Genomic DNA, 14,482 nt, shown 5'->3' with positions numbered 1-14,482 from the left:
GCCGGTATGATCCCTCATTTATCCGCCGGAGGACCTTAAACGGCCCCACAAACCGGGGGCTCAGTTTCTTGCAGGGCAGGCGGAGAGGGAGGTTTTTTGTGGACAGCCAGACACGATCCCCAGGCTGGAAAACAGGGGCTTCACTGCGGTGGCAGTCGGCTTGGTCCTTCTGCCGATGAATGGCCCTCTGGAGATGGACATGGGCGGCGTCACAGAGCTGTCCAGCCCTGTGGAACCACTCGTCGACAGCGGGCGCATCGGTCTGGCTGGGTGTCCAAGGGGCCAGGGCCGGCTGGTACTCAGGATACACTGGAAGGGAGTGAGCCACGTGGAGGAGTGAACGAGGGAGTTCTGGGCATATTCTGCCCAGGGAAGAAACCTTGCCCACTCACCCTGCCGGTCCTGACAGTGGCAACGAAGAAACCTCCCCAGCTCCTGGTTCATGCGCTCCACCTGCCCATTCGACTGAGGCCTATACCCGGAAGGGAGGCTGGCCGTGGCCCCGATCTAATCCAGGAAAGCCTTCCACATACGGGAGGTGAATTGGGGGCCATGGTCCAAGACGATGTCCTCCGGAAGTCCATAATGCCGGAAGACCTGTTGGAACAGGACCTCAGCGACCTGGAGAGCAGAAGGAAGACCAGTTAGTGGCAAAAAACGGCATGATTTGGAGAACCAATCTACGACCACCAGGACTGTGGTGAAGCCGTCAGAACGTGGGAGGTGTGACCAAGGTCGCTGAGGCACTGGGAGAGGAACTAGTTTGCCTGCCGGGGCATTCCGAGGTGTCTTCGTTTGGGCACATACGGAACAGGAGTTGATATAGCGGAAGACATCAGTAGCCAAGGTGGGCCACCAGTATTTTTGTGAGAGAGAATGTAGGGTGCACGTCATACCGGAGTGCCCTGCCGTAAGGGTGGTGTGCGCCCAGATCAGCAGGCGGTCACAGACCCTGGTGGGTACATACACGCGCCCTGGAGGGGCGTTGGCAGGCACTGGGTCCTCCTGAGCCGCCAGGCGGATGTCTTCGTCCACATCCCAAACGACAGGTGCCACGATGAGAGACGGAGGCAGAATAGGACCCCCCAGATCCTTCCTTTCTCCGGTATGGTGCATCCTGGAGAGTGTGTCGGCTTTCACATTCTGGGATCCTGGGCGGTAGGACAGAATAAACTTGATGGTGGGGTTGTGTAGTCTGAGCCAGGGCAATCCCAAGACGATCCAGTGAAGGGGTGACGTGACGATGTGGAAGGACAGCTCCTCGTGGTGCTCCGGTAGTGTGGGAATGGTGATGGTGATGGGGAGAGTGACGTGCGTAATGGTGCCTGATCCAAGTGGTTTATTGTCCAGCGAGGTGACGTGTAGCGGAGAAGGCAGTGGCACGGTGGGCAACGCCCATTCAGAGACCAGCTCCCTATCTATAAGGTTCCCCGCTGATCCAGAATCTATTATTTGCCGTGGAAGGTGAAGAGAAGGAAGAACCTTTCACCATTAGGGGAACTAAAAACAATGGTTTGGTGACACATCTGCAATCCTAATGGGGACCATAGGTGATAGGGCTCACCATTTAGGTGTATTAGATTCATTACTAGTGCAACACTAGTTTACTGTGGGTATTATTAGAACTGCTCAGTTGGTTGGAGCATGGGTCTGGCAACACCAGGGCAGTGTTCAGTAATCTAATGCATGATTTATGCTCTGAATTAGATTAAAACTGGATTTAATTATACTGCTTAAGATGATGTAGCATGGATGTTATTTCATGAAACGGTACATTTGTTGAACTGCTAAATGTAGACCTGCATTGATATTGTATGCCATCTTGCATAGAATTGCAAATCAGAATATGTTGTTTACTTTAAAATGCTAGATGTTATTAAACATTTAATTATTGAAAAGAATAGAGGTTGTACACTACTTAGAGAAAATATGTTTCCCACTGCACATTATGGAGTAACATTGATGTTTTATGCTTCCTACACAAAGCAGCATGGATATCATGTCATAGTTCTGCCATTTCCTTAAGTCTAGGGCAGTGGAATGCTGCATCTATTTTGGTCTCCCTCTTCAGTCCTCCTTGTCAGCTGGCTCAGAGGGAGGCAGCAAAGGCGGTCTGTCACCGCGGGGAGAAGCAGAGAGCTAGCTACAGTAGGGTAGCTAACCCTCAGAGACGCTAACCCCACAGGTACATGCTAATGAAGCAAGCAGAATCAATAACACAGCCTTTCCACCCCTATGTCACCTACTCCCTCTATTACCACAGCAATCATGACTCCTCTTTGTTCTGCGCACATACCAGTCTCCAGAGATATAGTTAGAGGAGGATGTGTCCGAAATAGGAAGGAAAGAGAGAAATAATTAAATAATTAAAGAGAGCGAGATGGCGAGGGGTGAAAGAGAAAGCCAGGGAGAGGAATAAAAAAACTGTTTGAGCAGATGTGTCAGAGAGAAGCTTAGAGGGAGAGAGAGAGGCTATGAAATAGAGAGGGGAGGAGTAAAAGCCCTCCCTGTAGGTTTTTCTTCACCCATTCAGAGCGCTGAGGTAGGGCTAGGGCTGATCACAGGTGATGAGCAAGAGTAGAGTGAAGAGGGGGGAGGATCAGTAGAGCAAGGGGGATAACTGAACCTCTGCCGCGCCTCGACAAAGGAGCTCACACCAGTGAAGAGCTTTTCTCTATTTCTCTCTTTCCCTTTCTCTCTCTCTCTCTGCCTCATCTCAGCTCATCCCCACTCAGTCACCCACCTGGTCCAGTGTTTTCACAGGGTTTTCGAGATGGCTCGTTAGAATAGTGGGAGACAACCGTGGGGATGAAATGCATAGTAATCAAAGAGGTAGTGAGATAAAAGGATATTGTTCCCATGAAGGGCAGAGTAGAAGCGGCTGACACAAAGAGGATTGAGCAGGCACTCTGAGGCTGTGTGTGTGTGTGTGTTAGAGTGAGTGTGTGTGCGTGTGTCAGTTTGGCTGTGTGCCCCCTCAGTGAGCTAATCTGGAGTATGGATTTTGGAATGAAGAGCAGCACTTAAAGGTAAGAATCAACTCAAAATATACCTGTCACTGAGAATATGCCATATTATTAAGGAATTACCAACTGTACTCGTGTTTCAAATCTGTAACTGACATTTCTAACACAGAGAAGATTTCACTGGCATGATCCTTTCTTCAAAGTCTGTCTTCTCTTGCACATAGGCACTCTTTCAGAAGGAGAGAGTGAGGGTAGGAGATGTCATCATTTTCTTGTTGAAAACCCCCATGAAAAGGCGTAGTCCTGTTCTGTTGTGGATGGGGTATGTGGATAAGTGATATAGGGGCAAGTGGGAACTGTCTGGGTGAAGTGAAATGAGTGGATGAGGTAGATACTTAAATGAGGTGGATGCTGTGAGTGAGATTATCAGTGGATTTGGGGAGTCTGGATGAAAGTGTGGATGAGGTTGACAGAGCGGATAGCTCTGTGGATGAGGTGAGTTTTGTGGATATGTAACTGTTGTAATCAGATTATAAATCAGTGTATAAGTGAGTAATAGTTGGGATAAGATTGAGGATGAAATGAATGGATGAGGAGTACTCTATGGATGGAATAAATTGATGAAGTCTGTGGATGAGGTTGACGACATGGATGAGGTCTATGGATGAGGTTTACAGCATGGATGAAGTCTGTGCGGATGGAAAGTACATTGGGGATGAGATTAACTGGATGGGATGAATGAATGAAGTATGTGGATGATATGAACTGCATTGTTGAGAAACATGGATGAAACATATGTCATTGATGAAAACTGCGGAAGAGGTGAACTGTATGGATGCGACTTATAGAGTCGTGTCGGTTACCCACAGAGCTGTCCTGATGAGGTGAGTCTAGTGTATGAATTTCTTCTATTACATTTACATTTTAGTCATTTAGCAGACGCTCTTATCCAGAGCGACTTACATGTTTTTTTTGTTTTTTTTCATACTATGTGGACGAGTGCACTTTTGAAAGCTTGTAGATAAGGTGAGATATCGTGTGGCCGTAGCCCTTCATGCAGATGAGTGTTCACGAAACCCATAACTTAATACACAAATCTCCCCTGACCTTAAACATGAGCAATGAATTGAATTATACATGAGCTATGCTACAGACCTGCTGTCTGTCTATTCTGTCTGTCTGTCTGTCTGCTGGAGCTGCTAATGGAGGGGAGAGGAGCCCAGTTTCCAGGAAAGAGGCGTTAATGCTGCCCGCGAAGGGATATGAGAGAGTGTGTGAGGTGTTACCACGGCAACCTGTGGTAAAGCCAAGGCAGCAGCCACTCTTGCTGGGGTCCGAACAGAAATAAAACAATTACATCACAACAAAACCACAGCCTACATCATAAATAAAACAATACATCATACAGGACATTATTACACTGAACAAAAATATAAACACAACATGCAACAATTTCAAAGGTTTTACTGAGTTACAGTTCATATAAGGAAATCAGTCAATTGAGATACTGTAAATTCATTAGGCCATAATCTATGGATTTCACAATACTGGGAATACAGATATGCATCTGTTGGTTACAGATACCTTTAAAAAAAAGGTAGGGGTGTGGATCAGAAAACCAGTCAGTATCTGGTGTGACCACCATTTATTTGCCTCATGCAGTGCGACACTTCTCCTTCGCATAGAGTTGATTATGCTGTTGATTGTGGCCTGTGGAATGTTGTCCCACTCCTCTTCAATGGCTGTGCGAAGTTGCTGGATATTTGCGGGAACTGGAACGCTGTCGTATACGTCGATCCAGAGCATTCCAAACGTGCTCAATGGGTGACATGTCTGGTGAGTATGCAGGCCATGGAAGAACTGGGACATTGTCAGCTTCTAGGAATTGTGTACAGATCCTTGCGACATGGGGCCGTGCATTATCATGCTGAAACATGAGGTGATGGCGGCAGATGAATGGCACAACAATGGGCCTCAGGATCTCGTCACGGTATCTCTGTGCATTCAAATTGCCATCGATAAAATACAATTGTGTTCTTAGCTTATGCCTGCCCATACCATAACCCTACCGGCACTCAGTTTTTTATTTTATTTTACTGAACCCTTATTTTACCAGGTAAGTTGACTGAGAACACATTCTCACTTACAGCAACGACCTGGGGAATAGTTACAGGGGAGAGGAGGGGGAATGATTGAGACAATTGTAAACTGGGGATGATTAGGTGGCCATGATGGTCAGAATGGGAATTTAGCCGGGACACCGGGGTTAACACCCCTACTCTTACAATAAGTGACCACAGTCAGGACACCCGTTTAACATCCCATCCAAAAGACAGCACCCTACACGGGGTAATGTCCCCAATCACTGCCCTGGGGCATTGGGATATTTTTTTAGACCAAAGGAAATAGTGCCTCCTACTGGCCATCCAACACCACTTCCAGCAGCATCTGGTCTCCCATACAGGGGCAACCCAGCTTAGCTTCAGAGGCAAGCCAGCAGTGGGATGCAGGGTGGTATGCTGCTGACCACTCTGTTCACAATGTTGACATCAGCAAACCGCTCACCCACACGACGCCGTACACGCTGCTATCTGCCCGGTACAGTTGAAACCTGGATTCATCCATGAAGAGCACACTTCTCCAGCGTGCCAGTGGCCATTGAAGGTGAGCATTTTCCCACTGAAGTCGGTTACGATGCCGAACTGCAGTCAGGTCAAGACCCTGGTGAAGACGACGAGCACGCATATGAGCTTCCCTGAGACGGTTTCTGGTTTTGGCATAAATTCTTTGCTTGTGCAAACCCACAGTTTCATCAGCTGTCCAGGTGGCTGGTCTCAGACAATTCCGCAGGTGAAGAAGCATGATGTGGAGGTCCTGGGCTGCAGTGGTTACAGATGGTCTGCGGTTGTGAGGCCGGTTGGACGCACTGCCAGATTCTCTAAAATAAAGTTGGAGGTGGCTTATGGTAGAGAAATGAACATAAAATGTTCTGGCAATCGCTCTAGTGGACATTTCTGCAGTCAGCATGCCAATTGCACGCTCCTCAAAACTTGAGACATCTGTGGCATTATGTTGTGTGACAAAACAATGCACATTTTAGAGTGGCCTTTTATTGTCCCCAGCACAAGGTGCACCTGTGTAATGATCATGCTGTTTATTCAGCTTCTTGATATGCCACACCTGTCAGGTGGGTGGATTATCTTGGCAAGGGAGAAATTCTCACTAAGAGGGATGTAAACAAATTTGTCCACAAAATTTGAGAGAAACAAGCTTTTTGTGCGTATGGAACATTTCTGGGATCTTATATTTCAGCTCATGTTTTATTTATATTTTTGTTCAGTTTACATTATTACTCTATTGTTACACATTTACAATATAAAATGTACAATACTACAATAATACAATATTACATTGTGTGTGTGAGTGTAGAGTGAGTGTGTTATAGTGTGTGTGCATATGCGTGTGTGTGTATGTGTGTGTGTGTGCGTGTCTCTTCACAGTCCGTGTTGTGCCATGAGGTGTTGTTTTTTCTGTTTTTTTAAATCTGATTTTACTGCTCGCTTGAGTTTCTTGATGTGGAAGATGTTGTCATGGTTCTATGTAATACTGTGCGTTTCCCATAGTCTGCTTTGGACTTGGGGACTGTGAAGAGACCCCTGGTGGTATGTCTTGTGGGGTATGTATGGGTGTCTGAGCTGTGTTAGCTGTTTGAACAGACAGTTCACTGCTTTCACTACGTCAATACCTCTCACAAAGACATGTGTTTCCTCCCCTGAGTCAGAGAGGAGCAGAGAGGAGAACAGAACTAAATTATCTCTTGTGAGGGGCAATGGGGGGTCATATTCTCCTCTCATTTAGCCCTCATATTGTTTTTTGTTCCACTCTTTTCAGCCATTTATTCAAGGGAAGCAGTTTATAAGGCTTTGTTTTGGTAAATGTCTACAGCCACATCAGACCAAGGATATGAGTTGAACTCAAGGGAGTGGCAGATAGATCAGAATCCTGATAACTGTCGGCACACTTAAGCATTTCCCTCTCTCGTACACTGAATATGGATGGTGTGCTACTTAGCACAGTTGTTTGGTTGTTATTGGCGACTGGGTTTGTAGTTCTGACAGGGAGACGAGGCTCCTCTGTAGTGTCCTTAGTCTGGGATAATTAGAATTGCAGATGTAGTCTTCTGTAGACGTTCGTTTCAACAAACTCAAGGTTCTCCTGTCTGCGGTGAATAGGTTTTGACTCAGAAACACTCTTGTACAGATAATTCACAAGAGCAAGGGCATATTTGTACGCACAAAGGACCTATTTTGTCTCACGCAGGCAGGTACGCTACCCATAGTACCACTGGCATCAATTGGACTGCCATGAAACCTGAATTGGTACAGAATACCCACCCCCGAAACACACACACACACATACACACACACTCACAACTGTATATGGAAGATATTTTCCAGTGCAATACAGTATCGTGTAAGAACTCATAAAGTGACATACTTTCTGGAGGGTGCTTCCAGTGGCTCATGATTTCCCAGGCACTGGAATGTTGCCATAAAAAGTAAACTTAATCTTGAGGCCGTTCCTTTATAGCTTGGTGGTTCAGATCTGTTTGTACTCCTCCCAGCCATGTTTGTTCACTGTCACGCCCAAGTAACATGCATGGCTTGGCAACGATAGACAGATTTAGCTTTACAGACAGCACATAAAAATAGGACTAGTGTTATGTATGTTGTTATTAATCTTCATATTTAAGCAAATTATGTAGGTTGTTGGTTACCTGGCATTCAACCGGCAACATTAAGTTCCCAAGGGGGGATGCTAACTGCAGTGCCAACATAATTTACCTGCCGATATGTGGTGGTAGCACACATACCAAGTGCATGGTTGGCAAAAGTTTGACAGGCATTATGCCTTTCATATGACAGAGCTATAGGCAGTAGGCAATAGGTCCTTCACATCTTACAAATTGTACTCAACAGCGTTTGTTGGGCGTACTCTCTGGCCTGGCCTGGCCTGACCTGAAGACCAAGAGCACAGTCCTTGCCGTGGGCTGTGTGGGTGGATGACAGGCAAAGCTGCAGCTTCAGTGTTTTTTTCTTCAAGAAGGATGACACTAGTTTGCACCAGAGACTTCACATGCCCTATAATGGTTGTGACCTCTTTTGGTTTACTTACTGTTTATTTGATCCGCGGGCTATATCAGGAAATAATTACTGTTGACACTTTTCTTTGAACCACCTGTGTGTAACACACTATGAATACATTATAAACCAATTTTTGAAATCCTATTGTTGATTCTTGTTGATATCTGGGTTAAAATGAGACATAAACTCTACATAGATGCAAATTCACTGAACCAGCTAAACTGTCAAAAATTATTCAGGGTTGAATTGAAATTGACCAAAAAAAACATATACTTAATAAAAGTTAATGGAAGTCGTTTAAATTATTTGTTCATTTCATTTTACCAAAAAAGTTCAGAATAAATCCAACACAATATGTTGCTTAAAATGTAAGTATATTTTATAAGGATAACCAAAGATAGAGAAAATTGATTTCATTTACTCCATTTTAATAACATTTTAAGTTCTGGAAACAACTTGCCACATGGCTCTGTTTTTAGAGGATTGTGGGTAATTCAACATTTGTAGACATTATGATTATTTTTCACAATGTTGTGTACACTGAGTGTACAAAATATTAAGAACACCTACCTAATATTGAGTACCCCCCCTCTACAAGTTGTTGAAAGTGTTCCACAGGGATACTGGGCCATGTTGACTCCAATGCTTCCCACGGTTCAAGTTGGCTGAATGTCCTTTGGGTGGTGGACCATTCTTGATACACACAGGAAACTGTTGAGCGTGAAAAAGCCAGAAGCGTTGCAGTTCTTGACACAAACCTGTGCGCTTGACACCTACTACCATACTCCGCTCAAAGGTACTTAAATATTTTGTATGGCACACATACACAATCCATGTCTCAAGGCTTAAAAATCCTTATTTAACCTGTCTCGTCCCCTTCATCTACACTGATTGAAGTGGATTTAACAAGTGACATCAATAAGGGATCGTAGCTTTCACCTGGATTCACCTGGTCAGTCTAAGTCATTGAAAGAGCAGGTGTTCTTAATGTTTTGTACACTCAGTGTACATGTTTGAAGAAAGACAAGTATATGTGTGCATTCGGAAAGTATTCAGACCACTTGACTTTTTCCACATTATGTTACATTACAGCCTTATTCTAAAATTGATTAAATTGTTTTTTTTCCCCTCACTCTCCACACAACACCCCATAATGATAAAGCAAAAATAGGTTTTTAGAAATTTTAACAAATGTATTAATAATAGAAAACTGAAATATCACAATTACATACATATTCAGACTCTTTACTCAGTGCTTTGTTTAAGCACTTTTGCTGCCTATTGAAATCACTGGCCACTTTAAGAAATGGAACACTAGTCACCTTAATCACGTTTACATAATAATAATATGCCATTTAGCAGACGCTTTTATCCAAAGCGACTTACAGTCATGCGTGCATACATTTTTACGTATGGGTGGTCCCGGGGATGGAACCCACTACCCTGGTGTTACAAGCGCCATGCTCTACCAATTGAGCTACAGAGGACCATATCTTGCACTACTCATCTCATATGTATATACTGTATTCTATTCTATAATATTCTACTGTATCTTAGTCCATGCCGCTCTGTCATTGCTTGTCCATATATGTATATATTCTTAAATTCCATTCCTTACTAGATTTGTGTGTATTGGGTATATGTTGTGAAATTGTTAGATACAGTGGGGGAAAAAAGTATTTAGTCAGCCACCAATTGTGCAAGTTCTCCCACTTAAAAAGATGAGAGAGACCTGTAATTTTCATCATAGGTACACGTCAACTATGACAGACAAAATGAGAAAACAAAATCCAGAAAATCACATTGTAGGATTTCTAATGAATTTATTTGCAAATTATGGTGGAAAATAAGTATTTGGTCAATAACAAAAGTTTCTCAATACATTGTTATATACCCTTTGTGTCACGATCGTTACAGGAAGCGGACCAAGGCGCAGCGTGATAGGCGTACATTCTTTATTGAAGTACACAACACGAATCAAAACAATAAACCAAACGATACGTGAAGTCCTGGGTTAAACACAAAACCTTTCGGAACAAGATCCCACAATAAACTAGTGCCAAAAGGCTGCCTAAGTATGGGCCCCAATCAGAGACAACGAGCTACAGCTGTCTCTGATTGGGAACAACCCTGGCCAACATAGATATAAATGATCTAGAACAAAACATAGAAAACTATTACATAGAACCTACACACCCTGGCTCAACATTAAAGAGTCCCCAGAGCCAGGGCGTGACACTTTGTTGGCAATGACACAGGTCAAACGTTTTCTGTAAGTCTTCACAAGGTTTTCACACACTGTTGCTGGTATTTTGGCCCATTCCTCCATGCAGATCTCCTCGAGAGCAGTGATGTTTTGGGGCTGTCGCTGGACAACACAGACTTTCAACTCCCTCCAAAGATGTTCTATGGGGTTGAGATCTGGAGACTGGCTAGGCCACCCCAGGACCTTGAAATGCTTCTTACGAAGCCACTCCTTCGTTGCCCGGGCGGTGTGTTTGGGATCATTGTCATGCTGAAAGACCCAGCCACGATTCATCTTCAATGCCCTTGCTGATGGAAGGAGGTTTTCACTCAAAATCTCACGATACATGGCCCGATTCATTCTTTCCTTTACACGGATCAGTCGTCCTGGTCCCTTTGCAGAAAAACAGCCCCAAAGCATGATGTTTCCACCCCCATGCTTCACAGTAGGTATGGTGTTCTTTGGATGCAACTCAGCATTCTTTGTCCTCCAAACACGACAAGTTGAGTTTTTACCAAAAAGTTATATTTTGGTTTCATCTGACCATATGACATTCTCCCAATCCTCTTCTGGATCATCCAAATGCACTCTAGCAAACTTCAGACGGGCCTGGACATGTACTGGCTTAAGCAGGGGGACACAACTGCAGGATTTGAGTCCCTGGCGGCGTAGTGTGTTACTGATGGTAGGCTTTGTTACTTTGGTCCCAGCTCTCTGCAGGTCATTCACAAGGTCCCCCCGTGTGGTTCTGGGATTTTTGCTCACCGCTCTTGTGATCATTTTGACCCCACGGGGTGAGATCTTGCGTGGAGCCCCAGATCGAGGGAGATTATCAGTGGTCTTGTATGTCTTCCATTTCCTAATAATTGCTCCCACAGTTGATTTCTTAAAACCAAGCTGCTTACCTATTGCAGATTCAGTCTTCCCAGCCTGGTGCAGGTCTACAATTTTGTTTCTGGTGTCCTTTGACAGCTCTTTGGTCTTGGCCATAGTGGAGTTTGGAGTGTGACTGTTTGAGGTTGTGGACAGGTGTCTTTTATACTGATAACAAGTTCAAACAGGTGCCATTAATACAGGTAACGAGTGGAGGACAGAGGAGCCTCTTAAAGAAGAAGTTACAGGTCTGTGAGAGCCAGAAATCTTGCTTGTTTGTAGGTGACCAAATACTTATTTTCCACCATAATTTGCAAATAAATTCATAAAAAATCCTACAATGTGATTTTCTGGATTTTTTTCTCTCAATTTGTCTGTCATAGTTGACGTGTACCTATGATGAAAATTACAGGCCTCTCTCATCTTTTTAAGTGGGAGAACTTGCACAATTGGTGGCTGACTAAATACATTTTTTCCCCACTGTATTACTTGTTAGATATTACTGCACTGTCGGAGCTAGAAGCACAAGCATTTCGCTACACGAATAACATCTGCTAAACACGTGTTTGTGACAAATAAAATGTGATTTGATTTTGGCAGCGATTAGAGCCTTGAGTCTTCTTGAGTATGATGCTTGGCACACCTTTATTTGGGGAGTTTCTCCCATTCTTCTCTGCAGATCCTTTCAAGCTCTGTCAGGTTAGATGGGGAGCGTCGCTGAACAGCTATTTCCAGGTCTCTCCAGAGATGTTCGATCGGGTTCAAGTCCAGGCTCTGGCTGGGCCACTCAAGGACATTCAGAGACTTGTCCTGAAACCACTCCTGCGTTGTCTTGGCTGTGTGCTTAGGGTGGTTGTCCTGTTGGAAGGTGAACCTTCTCCCCAGTCTGAGGTCCTGAGCGCTCTGGGGCAGGTTTTCATCAAGGATCTCTCTGTACTTTGCTCCGTTCATCTTTCCCTCGATCCTGACTAGTCTCCCAGTCCCTGCCGCTGAAAAACATTCCCACAGCATGATGCTGCCACCACCATGCTTCACCGTAGGGATGGTGCCAGGTTTCCTCCAGACATGATGCTTGGCATTCAGGCCAAAGAGTTCAATCTTGGTTTCATCAGACCAGAGAATCTTGTTTCTCATGGTCTGAGAGTCCTTTAGGTGCCTTTTGGCAAACACCAAATGGGCTGTCATGTGCCTTTTACTGAGGAGTGGCTTCTGTCTGGCCACTCTACCATAAAGGCCTGATTGGTGGAGTTCTGCAGAGATGGTTGTCCTTCTGTAAGGTTCTCCCATCTCCACAGAGGAACTCTGAAGCTCTGTCAGAATGACCATCGGGTTCTTGGTCACCTTACTGACCAAGGCCTTTCTACCCGATTGCTCAGTTTGGCCGGGCGGCCAGCTCTAGGAAGAGTCTTGGTGGTTCCAAACTTCTTCCATTTAAGAATGATGGAGGCCACTGTGTTCTTGGGGACCTTCAATGCTGCAGAAATGTTTTGGTTACCCTTCCCCAGATCTGTGCCTCGACACATTCCTGTCTCGGAGCTCTCCAGACAATTCCTTCGACCTCATGGCTTGGTTTTTGCTCTGACATGCACTGTCAACTATGGGACCTTATATAGACAGCTGTGTGCCTTTCCAAATCATGTCCAATCAATTGAATTTACCACAGGTGGACTCCAATCAAGTTGTAGAAACATCTCAAGGATCATCAATGGAAACAGGATGCACCTGAGCTCAATTTCGAGTCTCATAGCAAAGGTCTGAATACTTACGTGAATAAGGTTTTTATTTTTATATTTTGTAAATTTGCAAACATTTCTAAAAACCTGTTTTCACTATGTTATTATGGGCTATTGTGTGTAGATTTATGAGGATTCTTTTTATTTAATCAATTTTAGAATAAGGCTGTAAAGTAACAAAATGTGGAAAAAGTCAAGGGGTCTGAATACTTTCCAAATGCACTGTATATATTAGTATTAAGCAGCTTGTTGTGCCATGAGGTGTAATGGATCATGATGAACGGATATCAAAACCGTCAGGCAAATTGACGTTCAATGATAGGACCACCTAATTCCACCATCAACACTCTTAATGACAGGCACTGGATTACTTACCATTAGGCAGAAGAGGCAATTGCATCATCAATGGGCCTCATGGGCTGGGCATAATTATTACTTTTTATAAATGATAATACAAAAAATACAAAATAAAATATTAAAATAATCTGTTTTTTTGCACTGTTGAGTCTCAATCGGTGGAAGGTGTCAGAGCTACAGCAGTGTTTGTCAGACCAGAAGAAATCTCGAAAATCGGTCTTCTCACGAAAACGTCTGTAGCGTTTGAACGGTTTGGCCTAACACATAATACCAATTAATACCCCTCTATGGACAGATGAGTGTCACGCCCTGGCTCTGGGACTCTGTTATGTTGAGCCAGGGTGTGTAGTTTCTATGATTTTGTGTTCTAGGCTCATTATCAAAACAGGCTCATTATCCAGCCTGTTTTGCCACAGTGTTTGTGGGATCTTGTTCCGTGTATGTTTTGTGTCTGTTACTAAGGACTTCACGTATCGTTTTGTTGTTTTGTTTCGTGTGGTGAATCAATTAAAAGTATGTTCACTCATCACGCTGCGCATTGGTCCACTTCCTCCAACGATCGTGACAGAAGATCCCACCATAACTGGACCAAGCAGCGTGTCCAGGAGCCAACGCCAGAGGTGAATCTAGCGGATATCCACATCGACTGGGTCAAGCAGCGTGTCCAGGAGCCAACGCCAGAGAGGACTCTAGCGGATATCCACCTCGACTGGGTCAAGCCGCGTGAGGAGGAGAGAGGTCGGACTTGGGAGCAGAGGCTGGAGAGTCTGGCGAGAGCCATGGAGGCCATAGCCACGGGGGAGAGACGAACCCAATACATTTTTAGGGGGGGGCTCACACCGTGGACGACAGGACTGCTGGAGGCAGATAAGGGGCGAGTTAGTGGACGAGGAGAGAAGGCCACCGGGTTACGGGAGCCATTGGCGAGTAGAGGAAAGGATAATGTAGAGGCACGGCGAGAGGTACTGAGGTGTGTTGCCAGTCCGGTCCGGCCCGTTCCTGATCCCCGGGTAAGGCCAGTGGTGTGTGTTCCCAGTGCGGTCCGGCCTGTTCCTGTCCCTCGCACCAAGCCTGTGATGCGCGTTGCCAGCCCGGTCCGGCCTGTTCCTGCCTCTCGCACCAAGCCGATGGTGCGCGTCGCCAGCCCGGCCCGGCCTGTTCCTG

At 45.0% G+C, this 14,482-nt stretch overlaps 1 protein-coding gene across 1 annotated transcript in view; it reads left to right on the top strand.

Moving 5' to 3' along the window:
- The first annotated feature begins 2,426 nt into the window (after positions 1 to 2,426).
- Positions 2,427 to 14,482, top strand: part of LOC121539419 (leucine-rich repeat and immunoglobulin-like domain-containing nogo receptor-interacting protein 2) — a 57,875-nt gene continuing 45,819 nt past the window's right edge. The window contains exon 1 of the mRNA XM_045207531.1: positions 2,427 to 3,029. The gene's annotated coding sequence lies outside the window, so the exon portion shown is untranslated. The remainder of the gene's footprint in view (positions 3,030 to 14,482) is intronic.

Source organism: Coregonus clupeaformis, chromosome 25 (genome assembly GCF_020615455.1).
Source record: "Coregonus clupeaformis isolate EN_2021a chromosome 25, ASM2061545v1, whole genome shotgun sequence".
In the NCBI taxonomy this organism is placed as follows: domain Eukaryota; kingdom Metazoa; phylum Chordata; class Actinopteri; order Salmoniformes; family Salmonidae; genus Coregonus; species Coregonus clupeaformis.
This window is presented reverse-complemented; position numbering and strand designations above follow the sequence as displayed.